Source organism: Dipteris shenzhenensis, chromosome 4 (assembly GCF_047967505.1).
Source record: "Dipteris shenzhenensis isolate YYH24624 ecotype China chromosome 4, Dip_SZ_1.0, whole genome shotgun sequence".
NCBI lineage: Eukaryota > Viridiplantae > Streptophyta > Polypodiopsida > Gleicheniales > Dipteridaceae > Dipteris > Dipteris shenzhenensis.
In genome coordinates, this window is record NC_141599.1 from 35698104 (window position 1) to 35710070 (window position 11967).

Sequence of the window (11967 nt, forward strand, 5' to 3'; positions counted from 1 at the left end):
CCATTGCATAATCGGACTCAGCAAGAAAATCTGCAAATATCTCTCTTCTGTCGGAACTCCAAAATCCCAACCGATGAGTGAGAAATGGGAGTCAACACTTATCCACTGCCATGTGGCATAAATCTAAGGTTTCAAAACCTTAGAATAAAAAATGCATAACAGAGAGACGAAATCGAATACACAGAGATCTATAACTCTGAAAATACTCCACCGAATCGTGCAAGAACTGATAGTTAGGGGTTTTTGGGCATCCGGAATGCAATGGGACAGACGGTTTTGAAAACCGTGGTCTCAATCACTGGGTCCAACACACGGACTGAAAAACGTTTTTGGAAACAGAGCTGTTTGTAAACTCTACCAGAGTGCGAATGATGAGCAACATAGAAGTTTTAGGACCTCTTGAGTCCACCGAAACTGACATATCTGCAAACGATTGCTCCAAACTTGAGTTCCAACACCTGGGTAGAAAAACGTAGAAACTGACACAGTGAGGGTTAATAGACCCTTCTAAAAACTATATGTGTAGCCAGCTTTTCTATTGACCATTGGAACACCTTTGAAAGATCATAGTTAAAGCAATACTGTTCTTTCAAAGGTGTTCCAATGGTCAGTAGGAGCTCTTATGAAAAGGAGCTACATATATAGTTTTTAGAAAGGGACTTGTTGACACTGTGGCCTATAATAAGTGACCTATAAAAAGTGACCTATAATAAGTGACATATACTTTAAAGAGCCTAGTTATCATTCCGATGCTGGATGGATTATCTGATGGAGAATTTTCATGGTTTGACTGAAATTAACATTAAACTTCAAGAGCTGAATGAATGTGTAATTAATGCGGGACGGCCTTCATACACCATAGACTTGCATTGTGTGTTATCATCATGCTCAGCAAGATCGTAGCGGCAAAAGACTGCATGCACATATAGCTAACTCTAGAATCGAGACTCGGCAATAAAGGTTTCAACTTGAGGAGATCAATGCAGTCACACATGATAGTAACAATGATGTTCTCTTCATATCTAGTTTATCTGCAGTCATGATTTCCAAAATGACGATAGCAATTGGGGGCCCAAAAGTACTCCACATTTGAAGAATCTCATATTCAAAGGAGTGAGACCTCATTCATAGGAACCCCCTCCTTACAAAATCCCATTGAATATTAATCTAGTTTAGAAGTCTCGCAAAGATGTGATTGTTGACATCAAAAGTTCCTGTGAGGAAATATTATAAAAAAGAACATTGGAGGATAACCTAGGATATGAAAATATAGAAGATGAAGGCCAAATGATCTGGAGTACGCCTCCTATAAAATCTAAAAAAAGGTACCATTTAAAGCCAAAACCATCTCAACTAACAAAGCCAATCCAAGATCACATATAATTGGCCACCCAAATCAACTTATAGGCTCCTTAAGGTAATACACAGTATTTGAATAAAAGATGTTTGGGTTCCTTCTTAACAAAGTTTCAAAATTAGTTTCTAATAGATGTTGATAATATATGGACTTGTAATCCATGAATATGGCAAGAATTCCATGCACACTCTTATGGAGGATGTTGCTAAGGCTAAAAGCACATGTCAACACTTGACAGGAATTAGTCAGCTCCAGGAATCTCTTCCCTAGGTGTCAAAAATAAATAAGCATGTCAAAGATTTTATTTTAGTCTAGTTGCAACCATGAGGGTGAAAAAGCATTTATATGAACTATCTTTATTAACAGAATTTTATTCGGTGTTGCTACAATCATGAGGCCATATGAACTCTCTTTGTTTTAAAAAAATCTTAAAGACTTTATCTTAATACAATAGTGGCAAAGCAAGGATTTTGAATTTCCCAAACAAAGAAAAAGCAGCATATTGCAACATATCAAAACAAAGAACACAAAGTCTTTAGATATTCAAAATTTGTTTCAAGCTTGCTAAAACAAAGTCTAGAAATGTTTTGCACAAAAAAAAAAAATCTAGAAATGATGGTGCATTGTATAGAATCCTCAAAGGTAAAACTCTATGAAGCAACATAATTCATGATCAATGCAACCGATATGTTGGAAAGCAAGAAGCAATATACTAAGATCTACACAATATGGATCCTAAAAAGTAAAAAAATGCTAAATTTATTTAATGGACTAAATAGCACCATCTACAAAGGACTACAGAGGGAAAACATTAACCCTAATCCCTAGAAAACATTAATCCCTAAGTGTAAAAATGCATATATTCTCATTTTCTTTTGTTTCAATGCAGTGTACCATTAGCCATCTCTTGTGCACTCCTCTCTCACTCTTTCTTGTCACTCCTCTCTCTCCATCTTCTTTAACATAATATATATATAACATGGTGTGAGCTCCATCCTCCTTTGTGAGAATCAAGCCCTTGTTAAGGGGAACAATCCCTCCTTTGAGAAATCTCTTTATGTGTTGACACCATCTTGTAGACATTCTTTTCCTCTCTATTTTGCTTTAGAAATCTTGGCATTCTAATACCTTGTTGAGAAGTAAACGATCATAGCATCCAATATCAATTGGGCTATGTGTACCTACGTGGAGTGGGGTGTCTAAGGTTGTGTGCTAGGCCTATGACACATGTAGATACTACGTGGCAACAAATTGAAGTCACGTCCTTGCATGTGGGACACTTGAAGGTGGTGTTCTTGGTACAAGACAAGTGGATTCATTTCCCTTGTCTATTTCAAGTCTTGTATATGAGTGTGTGAGACATCTTTGTGAGTTGTATCCTCTTAGTGATCAATTGTTGCTTTGTGCCATCTTGTCCCTCCTTGAGAAAGTAGTCCATTATCTTCTCCCATGCTTTCATCTCTCATTCCATATTTCCCATTATCTTATCTTTGATTTGTAACATGGTATCTGCTTCATCTCTCATTCCACATTCCCCATTATCTTGTCTTTGAATTTGTAACATGGTATTAGGCCACAAGGCTAGATCCATAGTTGTTACTTTGTTTCTCCATGATAGATCTTCCTTCTAGTCATCCTCTCTCATGTGCAAAGCTATGATATAGTGCTGCCACACTACTGCAACCTTCTAGACTAGTAGTTTCAAATAGCATACACAAGCAACTATTAGTTGTTAGAAACTGGTAGCATGAAAGAACCAATTGTATCACATTAAGAGCCTCACAGCGCAGTAGCATGTCATTGACAAGAAGTATCAACCAAGGAGCATCAAGAAACATCCATCAACAAAGAGTAAGAAACTCAAGTCAAATGCATCACATATAAGATAGCACCCAAGAGCAATCAAGCAAGTGAAGCAACCGCTAACGTTGTTGTAAATAGCCTAGGTTGGCAGAGATTAAATCTTTGCCATGTGAGGATTGCACATTCAGATAGGGACGTGGCCTCCCAATTTCTACAATTTGGTTCTATAACCCACGGCCCCCTTATTTTTGGCAATCAAATTCCAACAATCAGACTCCTCTCCCCAAACACCTCCACGTGGGGAATGCATCATGATCGGCCTTTTTGGGTCAAAAAGTGACCAGAAAGTGGCTCATGGCTACCGACTGCTCACCACTTTTAGGAAAATTGTCTCCTCAGAAAGGCCTCCCCCAAAACATTCCCTAATAGATATATCAATTGCCAAAACAAATAGACTGTCTATTTGTTGTAGATGGAGTGCTCAAAAGATTACGAAGATAAAGAATCTATGTGACAGATTTCTTCTCAAAAGTAGCAACGAGATAATCCTTCTTACTTTTATTAACATCATATGTAGTTCATGTCACTTTAGTAAAGCTCCTTGTTTGGAGACATGGTGAGGGAGATGAAAATTTTTTAAGTTGAGTGGTTTTCTAAGGTTTCTCTTTGCTTTTTGAGGGAGAGAATTTTTTTTAAAAGTTGAGTGGTCTCTCTTGCCTTTAAGAGAACTATAGTAATTATTTTCTTAAGAGAATTACGATGTTCGTTTTGCGCTACAATCAATGTTTTTTTTGCAATTAGTTGTTGCTTGCAGGTTCATGAGTCACCACCTTCCCAACTATCTATTTTCATTAAGTCCTTTAACTGATTTGCCAAACTCAAAGTAGTCAGCTCCCTTGATGTTAAAGGCTGCCAAATCCTTCCACCATGCTTAGGAAGGAGATCGAGCAAAGGTTCCAAATTGTGACTTGCACTAAGCCAAAGTAGAGCACATGGATTGCAGGACAACTGTCATCTACAATATCTTTGTCACATAGACAACTGAGGAAACTCATTGAGAAAAGGTTGAGTGCTAGAAGATGATGGAAGTTGGAGAGAGGATTCTTTCCATTGACACAACTCTAGCTCACCTTTTGGCTATCACCTTCAACTTAGGTCTCTATTTATCCACACATAAGAGGTTTTACAACCAAACGAGCAATTGTTATTTGCCTTCATTGGGACAGTATCGTGGTTTCTTTGATGGTTGAAAATAATAACTCAAATTAATGACTTCCCATCTTAGTAAGCATCAGACCTATTTTTTCCTCTTCCATTCACATTATTACTTGCAAAACATTGTCTAAGATGTTTTGAACTAGGAAAATGGAGAGTAGACCACTAGCAAACTATTAATAGATGCCACTATGGAGATATCTTTTGTTCTTCATGCAAAATAGTTCAAGTCTCTCTAGCATAATAGAAGGAGCTTCATAGTGAAGGCCTTACTATTGCCACACTAACACCCTATCATACTAATACAAGGCTTTATAGAGAGCCAATTAGATAAGAGAGCTACACCCGTAGTCCATTTTCATCATTCACATTGACTTGTGCCATGTTTAGCTTTGGCTGAGCCATCTACAAAACACAATCATTGATTAATCAACAAGTCTTTTGATGCAAGAGGATTTCTTTCCTTTTGGCATAGTTCCATCTTTTGTTGTCTATTTTTTAGGATTACTCATTGTACAAACTTTCAATGCATAACCAATATGCTCACTTATACATATACTATTCTAGGTTTTTGAAGTTTTTCTTTTTCATTCTTTAAGTTGCTATCATATGCATTGAAAAATCCCAAAAAATCATGTTTATGCACCTAGTGCAATTTGAGAGTGGTGTAAATTACACTGTTGATATAGGGTTCATGGGAAAAACCCTACACTAACTTTAAGGTATGATCATGTATATATTCTAATTTTATTTGCAATACACATAGCGTATAGCTAGTCATCTTTTATGCTCCTCTCTCTCTCTCTCTCTCTCTCTCTCTCTCTCTCTCTCTCTCTCTCTCTCTCTCTATCTATTTATCTATCTATCTAAGAATATGCATGTCATTATCACCAAATTTGATTGATATGTCATCCTCTTCATTAAGCACATTTAATGTTCTAGTTTCCATCCATGATTTAAAGTTTTCCTAGAGTATTGGACAATTTCTAAGCAATGTTCCTATTGGTATATGCCACGATAGCTAATTAAACTTTCCCATCTAGTGGAATATTTACATTATAAACTTTGGATTGACTAATAGTTCTATGGTGGTATCCAAACTTCTTTGTAAAAGTTCTCCTGTCTTCTTTTTTCTTGCTCTTATGTTCATGATAGACTTGTTCTTGCTTAACCTAGTTGTTCAAGGTTTGGAACCTTGGTTTCATTGTTTCTGCTTTAGGGTACTCACATCGACTAGAAATTTATGAAAAATTACTATGGATATGACAGTTTAAGTTTCTAGTTTTGTCTTTGTAGCTACAAGAGGTTATGGGACCTTCTTCTCCATCTATGCCCTTGTAATCACACCTACTAGAATTCAAATTAAGTGTGGTGTTGCCACACTATACCTCCCTAATTTGATTGTTTCACCTCAATCCATAGAGGATAGTCCATGCAAGCATGTAAACTCCACAATCTTGACAAAAATGAATTCAGTATAGCTGGATGATCTCTATGTGGACAATGCTATTTTGTAATTATTCGTACATCCAAAACATTTGATTGGAACTTGGTATGCAATAGTTCTAACTTGATTAGTAGAAACTTGTACCAATCCCTTAAAAATGTTGTACTAAAATGGCATTTTTGATGCATTTTTCAACACTAAGAGGAAAATCATCAGGCGAAAGTGAGGTTGCCATAAATGAAGGCTGAATGAAGAGGTTGCCATATGTATGCGGCAAGGATCGGGTACGATGGATAGGATAGAATACAATGTGGATGATGGTGCAAAATTTGGCACATATCAAATAAGGCCACATCATTGTCATATTCTTTCTCTACTATGAATTTGACTGCAAAGTTTGTTGCCTAAGAATGTCCTTGATTTGTTGTCTCATCTATATCTATATGTATATTATTACATCTTAAAAACAATTATTCTTGGCATTTCAAGAAAGATCATTAAAAAGATCTACCAATTGAGTCGTGTGAGATGTGGGGAAATCTACATTGCAAAAAGCCACATCCTGCTTTAAAGAGGTAAGGTCTATCAATTGTTGTTTTGGGAAAAACTATCTAGAATTGTAGGGAAGGTAAAATTAGAATATGAAATCAATATATGAGGATAATATAGAATCACACATTTTTTGCATTTGCAACCATATAGCTGCATGTATGTTTTCTAGATTTGGGATGTCAAAGTAGACAATAGTGTCTATAGGATTCTTTTTCTTTTTTTCGGAGAAAATAGCTTTCTATTAACGCTTGAAAAACCACCATACAAATTAGTAATCTGAGGGGTGTTGATAATGGGAAACAAAGAGACTTCAAACATGCCTTTTACTTTTTAAAAGTCCCAACAACTAACATTGAGGAGGTCTATAGAGTTTGGAACAGTGGATGGAAAACAGTAGACAATAAACAAAGCTGAAAGAAGAAGTTTTCCAATCTATGGGTCAAAACCTTAGCTAAGAAAATGTCAGCCCTTCTCTAGCTCATACTCCATAAAGTCGTGTCAAAAAACTATAAAGGTGATTCCATTGGCAAGGGAGATGGTGTGTGCAAGAGATGTCCAAGGCATAAGGAGGGCATATTTCATTTGCTTGTTGCATGTCCTAATGCTAAGAAAGGATAGAAATTAATTCAAGTTCAAATAGGGGAGCCCACAAATTGGAAGTCAAAACCAGCTATCAAAAGAACATCAACCTATTTTCAGGTAAATTCAGCACATTTCCAAAGAATGCAACTCATTGCCTAGAGAAACTTTGGAACAAGGGCTAATAACAACCAAGGAGGGGGACTAGACATCTAGTGAATACCTCGCACTATTCCACACAATGATGCTGGACACCGTCTCCCAAACACTACCCTCTAATGAAGGCAAGGGGCATGGGCAAAAAGGATGTGTCACATCATATGCCCGTATCTTGCAAATTTGCTAGCCTTGGATCCTAGAGAGCTAGATCAATGGAGAAGGCATGACCCTGCTCCGTTAGCCAAGCAATCCCCCAAACTGAAATTGTGATTTAGCCTCTACATCTTGGTGACAATTCGGAGGGCACCCATCCGAGTCCTTTGCGCTACAAGGCATTCCCAAAGACAATGCAAGAACATCTCCAAATCTTTGAATGTGCAATAGAGGCATACCATTTATTCACATTTACTTCAGCCAAGGGTCAATGGGAAACCCTCCATGTGCAAACATCTAGAAGAAGTATGAGATCTTTTGTGGCCTATGGCTTGTGACAAAAAATGGGAGATAACCTCTTGGGGAACGTGTTGCTCCACCCAAATGTGCTTTCTCGAGGAACTCCACATTGCCAAGAAGGTTATCTCAAGAGAGGTTCTCTCTCTTGAGATAACCTCCTAGGGAACATGCTGTTCCACCCAATGGCGCTCTCTCAAGGGACTCCACGTTACCGCCTCTAGTTGAAGATGTTGTCATGTACAAAAAGGGCACCTCCTCCACACTGTCCGACCACCCCACTCTGAATCACCCAATCCCCAATGTAGAACCTATCGAGTCGCTCTAGCAAACCATCATGCCGCTACCACCGCTACTTGAAGGAGAAGTGAAGGTTGTCAGAAGTCTAGGAAACTCTACCACCCTACATGGGCCACAACTGTGAATTGTGAAGATGAACTGAGAAGTCCAACTCCACTCCCCTATCCTCCTTGAATTCTAGATTGTTAGTCACCTCCAAACATCCAAGAGTTGACATGTAGGAGGCTCTCAGTATGCCTCCAAAAAGAAGGGTGATGTCTGCAAGCAAGAGTGTACATCCTGGAGTTAGCAACTCTAAACAGATAACCACACTACCTGCCAGGGAATAAGCTCACCCTAGTTGAATACCTCTGGGGTGAGTGCCTAGGAAACTTAGATGCAAACCCATGCACTTCTGCCTAATGCATCTCAGGGGCTCTCCCTTGGAGGAGATCGTGCCGGTGTCTAATCTTTGCCACTGAAAAGATGTGCTCCTGGACGAGGAGAAGATCAACTGACTGTCCCACCACAACCTTCTGCAACTCTTGATGAAGTATTAACTGTTGTGGCTGTTGCCATGTGCTATCATGAAGTTCGTGCAGCACATTCTAACTCATTAGGGCCAAACTCATCGGGAGGGGGGGGGGAGATGGAGAAAAATGCCCTCCTATGGAGGAGGCTATACAACGATGATGGATTTCTGTGACTTCGACGGGGGTTTGGAACAAGATTGCTATTGAACATGCTCTCTGTAGTTCCGTAGCAGTGCATGCTCACAACGCCGATTTCGTCCGGTAAAATGGTTGTCTAAGAGACTGAGCCGGCAAGAAGGTTTGATTGCTACTCAGTATAGTCTCTTGAAGGAGAAACCAACGGTTGCAGAAGGGAGCAAGCTCAATAGCAACAGCTGTGGCTACTGAAAAGAAGCGGAACATGAGCCAAGCCGACCAAGCTTGGAGACGAAGCCTGTAAAGGAGACGTGAGTTGCTGAGGTGGAGCTCGGAGCAAAAGCAGAGAACTTTGGAGAATCATAAACGGGATGCAGCGAACCAGAATCGACTGTTTGTTGAGCCATACACCGTGAAGGATAAAAACGTCCCTTTGCTACTGTTGTTGATTCAACCGTAAGGTTTGGCTAAGGTTCTTACAATTGCCACGTGTCACACAGTAACCTGAACATATAGTGCCAAATCACTAAAACTTTGAGATGCTATAACTCGTGATACATTAAAAATTTTCATCGCGGTTCAAAAGACAAAAGTCCTCAGTTTTTTTAGCTCTTTCCATTCTTCATTTTTGTAAATGAGGTAGACACTACCACGTACGTAGTACTTGGGAAGGCCCCTCATGGAGCACACAGAAGTGATCGTAGCAAAATTCAGTGGAGATGGATATGGCAAATGAAGACCACTTACACATTGATGAGAAAGGGTTTATGCGGACTTAATCAAGCCGAGTGAGGAAAGTGAGAGCGTACCAAGCACCACAAACAATCACAAGGCACTTGGCATAATAGCCCAAGGGTTAGATGATGAAGTTATACATCACATTGCAGGTATCAAAGTTGCAAGACTAGCATGGGAGCAACGCAATAAAAACTATGGAAGTGAGAAAGCTTAATCAACAAATTCAAGGCATTAAAGCAACAACTAGCAAGCATGAAGAAAAATATTGAAGAAGTTAAAGCTTCAATTGTACTTCTCAACAATGTTGACAAAAAGTCATATGGAACTCTAGTATCCACACTCAAAAATGTTGATAAAAGTCTCAATGAGATTGTAGCAACACTGTCTAACCATGAAGCAAAAGTAAAAGACAAGTACTCCCTAATGCATTACGTGATCAAGCACTCTATGTCAAAGGGACAAAAAGGAAGTCCTCAACTCCACCAAGATGTTACGATTGTTGGAAGCTTGGACACACAAAAAATGAATGTTGTCAAAAGCACAAACCAAAGTTGGAATGCACATTTTGTGGAAAGATTGGGCATGTAGAAGAGCAATACTATCACAAAAAGAATCAAGCCAACTACTCCAAATCCAATGAAGTTGTAGTTGAGGATGAAGAAGGGCTTCTATAAGAGCCATGATATGTTTTCACACCTCTTTCTCTACAAAAGTGTTGTAATCCACCTTCTGAGGCCATATGATGCACTCAAGGTGAATAGCCAAAGTAGCTACAGGGCCAAAGTTGCTTGAACACATAGGGAGAGTGAGGAAGAGTGAAAATAAAGATTGTAATCTCACACCTAACACCTTGCAGTAGCTGTGTTGGCACCAAGGGGGGGGGACGGAAATTATATATTTTTTGATATATCTCGCTTTGGACATTATTATTTTAGTCAAGTGTGACTATGGAAAAGTACTCCCCATAGGAGCGCACTGGACACGGCAAGGGTCCTAGTGGATACTTTATGTGGTTAGTTGGGGATGCCTAACTAGCTTATGTTTTGCCATGCTAGATGGTCGATATTGTGGGTGAGTCCATGTTCATACTAATGTCGCTAGTGTTATTGGTGTTGTGCTTGATTATTGTGCTTTGAGTGCGGTTATGTCGGGATCGGTTGATTCGGTGACTCGTTCAATCGATTGTTAATAACTACTGTAATTGGTGGCTTGAGTACATGTGATGGAACTCATAGCAAGGATTGGAGTTAGTGCGAGGGTACCGATACAGCGCATTATGTATGGCCATGGGCCAATTTTGTATTTGCTTTATTATTGCAAGTTTGAGCAATATATTTTATAGTGGACATAATGCATTTTGGGCTCTAAGATGGCTATGTAAAGCAAATCCCTCATTTTTGGATGAGAGGGATAATTTTGGCTCCTTGGTGCTTTTATGAAATATCATAAATACTCTAGATGAGGGAGGGTGAGCCACTTATCTAGGGGGGGGAGATTGTACCCAGTCTGATGTCGTTCTCGTGGTGTGATTATGCTCTTCTTCTCCAATTGATTAAGTGGTGAATTTTTGTGTTGAAAAGAATACCTTTTGGCTCTAACAGGATGAATAGGTAAAGGTCCTTTGAAGGGCTTTAAGAGGCTCATATGGAAAGCATTATGTATTTTCTAATTATTAGGTAATTCAAGCCTATAAGCTAGATCATTGATTTTCTGAATCACCTTGAATGGTCCATAAAAAAGTGGGCACATCTTGATTACTAGCAATGAACACTCTTTAATCTTCTTTTCTCAATCCAAAGAAGTACATAAACGCCTTCTTTAAAAAGCATGTGTTTTCGTTTCTTATTAACTTGTTTTGTGTACTTCTCTTGAGCGATTGCAATGGCTTCTCGAACCTCTTTGAGAATATTTTGATAGTCATGGGTAAATGCATCTGCTGCCTCGACTCTATGGGTCAATCGCGTAATAGGAATAGGTAAAACCTTCCCATAGATAATCTCAAAGGGTGCTCTTCTAGTTGCAGAATGAGGAGTATTATTATAAGCAAACTGTAAGAGATGAATGTATTTATCCGAAGTCTTTGGTTGACTTACCACATAAGCTCTTATCATATTCAGAATAGTACTATTTGTAACCTCAGTTTGTCCATTCGATTTTGGATGAAAAGCTGATGAGAAATCTAACTTAGTACCTAGATTATGAAATAATGCAGTCTAGAAATTACTGCAAAACATCGAATCTCGATCAGACACTATAATCTTTGGCAAGCCATGATGAACAAAGATATGCTTGATGAATAAATGTGTAGCTTACTGAGCTATTAAAGTCTTCTTGCATGGGATGAAATAAGCTTGCTTACTAAAGCGATCTACTATCATCCATATCATATCATTTTGTTTCGCTGTAGTAGGAAAACCTGTTATGAAATCCATGGATATTTGTTCCCAAGGTTGTGTAGGAATAGGCAAAGGCATCAGCAATCCTGGGGTCTTTCCTTTGTAACTCTTGATCTTTTGGCAAGTGATGCATTTGGCTACAAACTTAGCCACATCTTTTCTTATAGTAGGTCAATGAAATTCTCTTGCTATCACTTGTAAAATGGCAGTCATTCCCCTATGTCCCATATATGGTGGTTGGTGCATTTCCTCCATTACAATTTGTCTAAAGGGTCGAGTGATGCATAATTTCTTTTGATAAAAGAGGTATCCATCATTGCATGA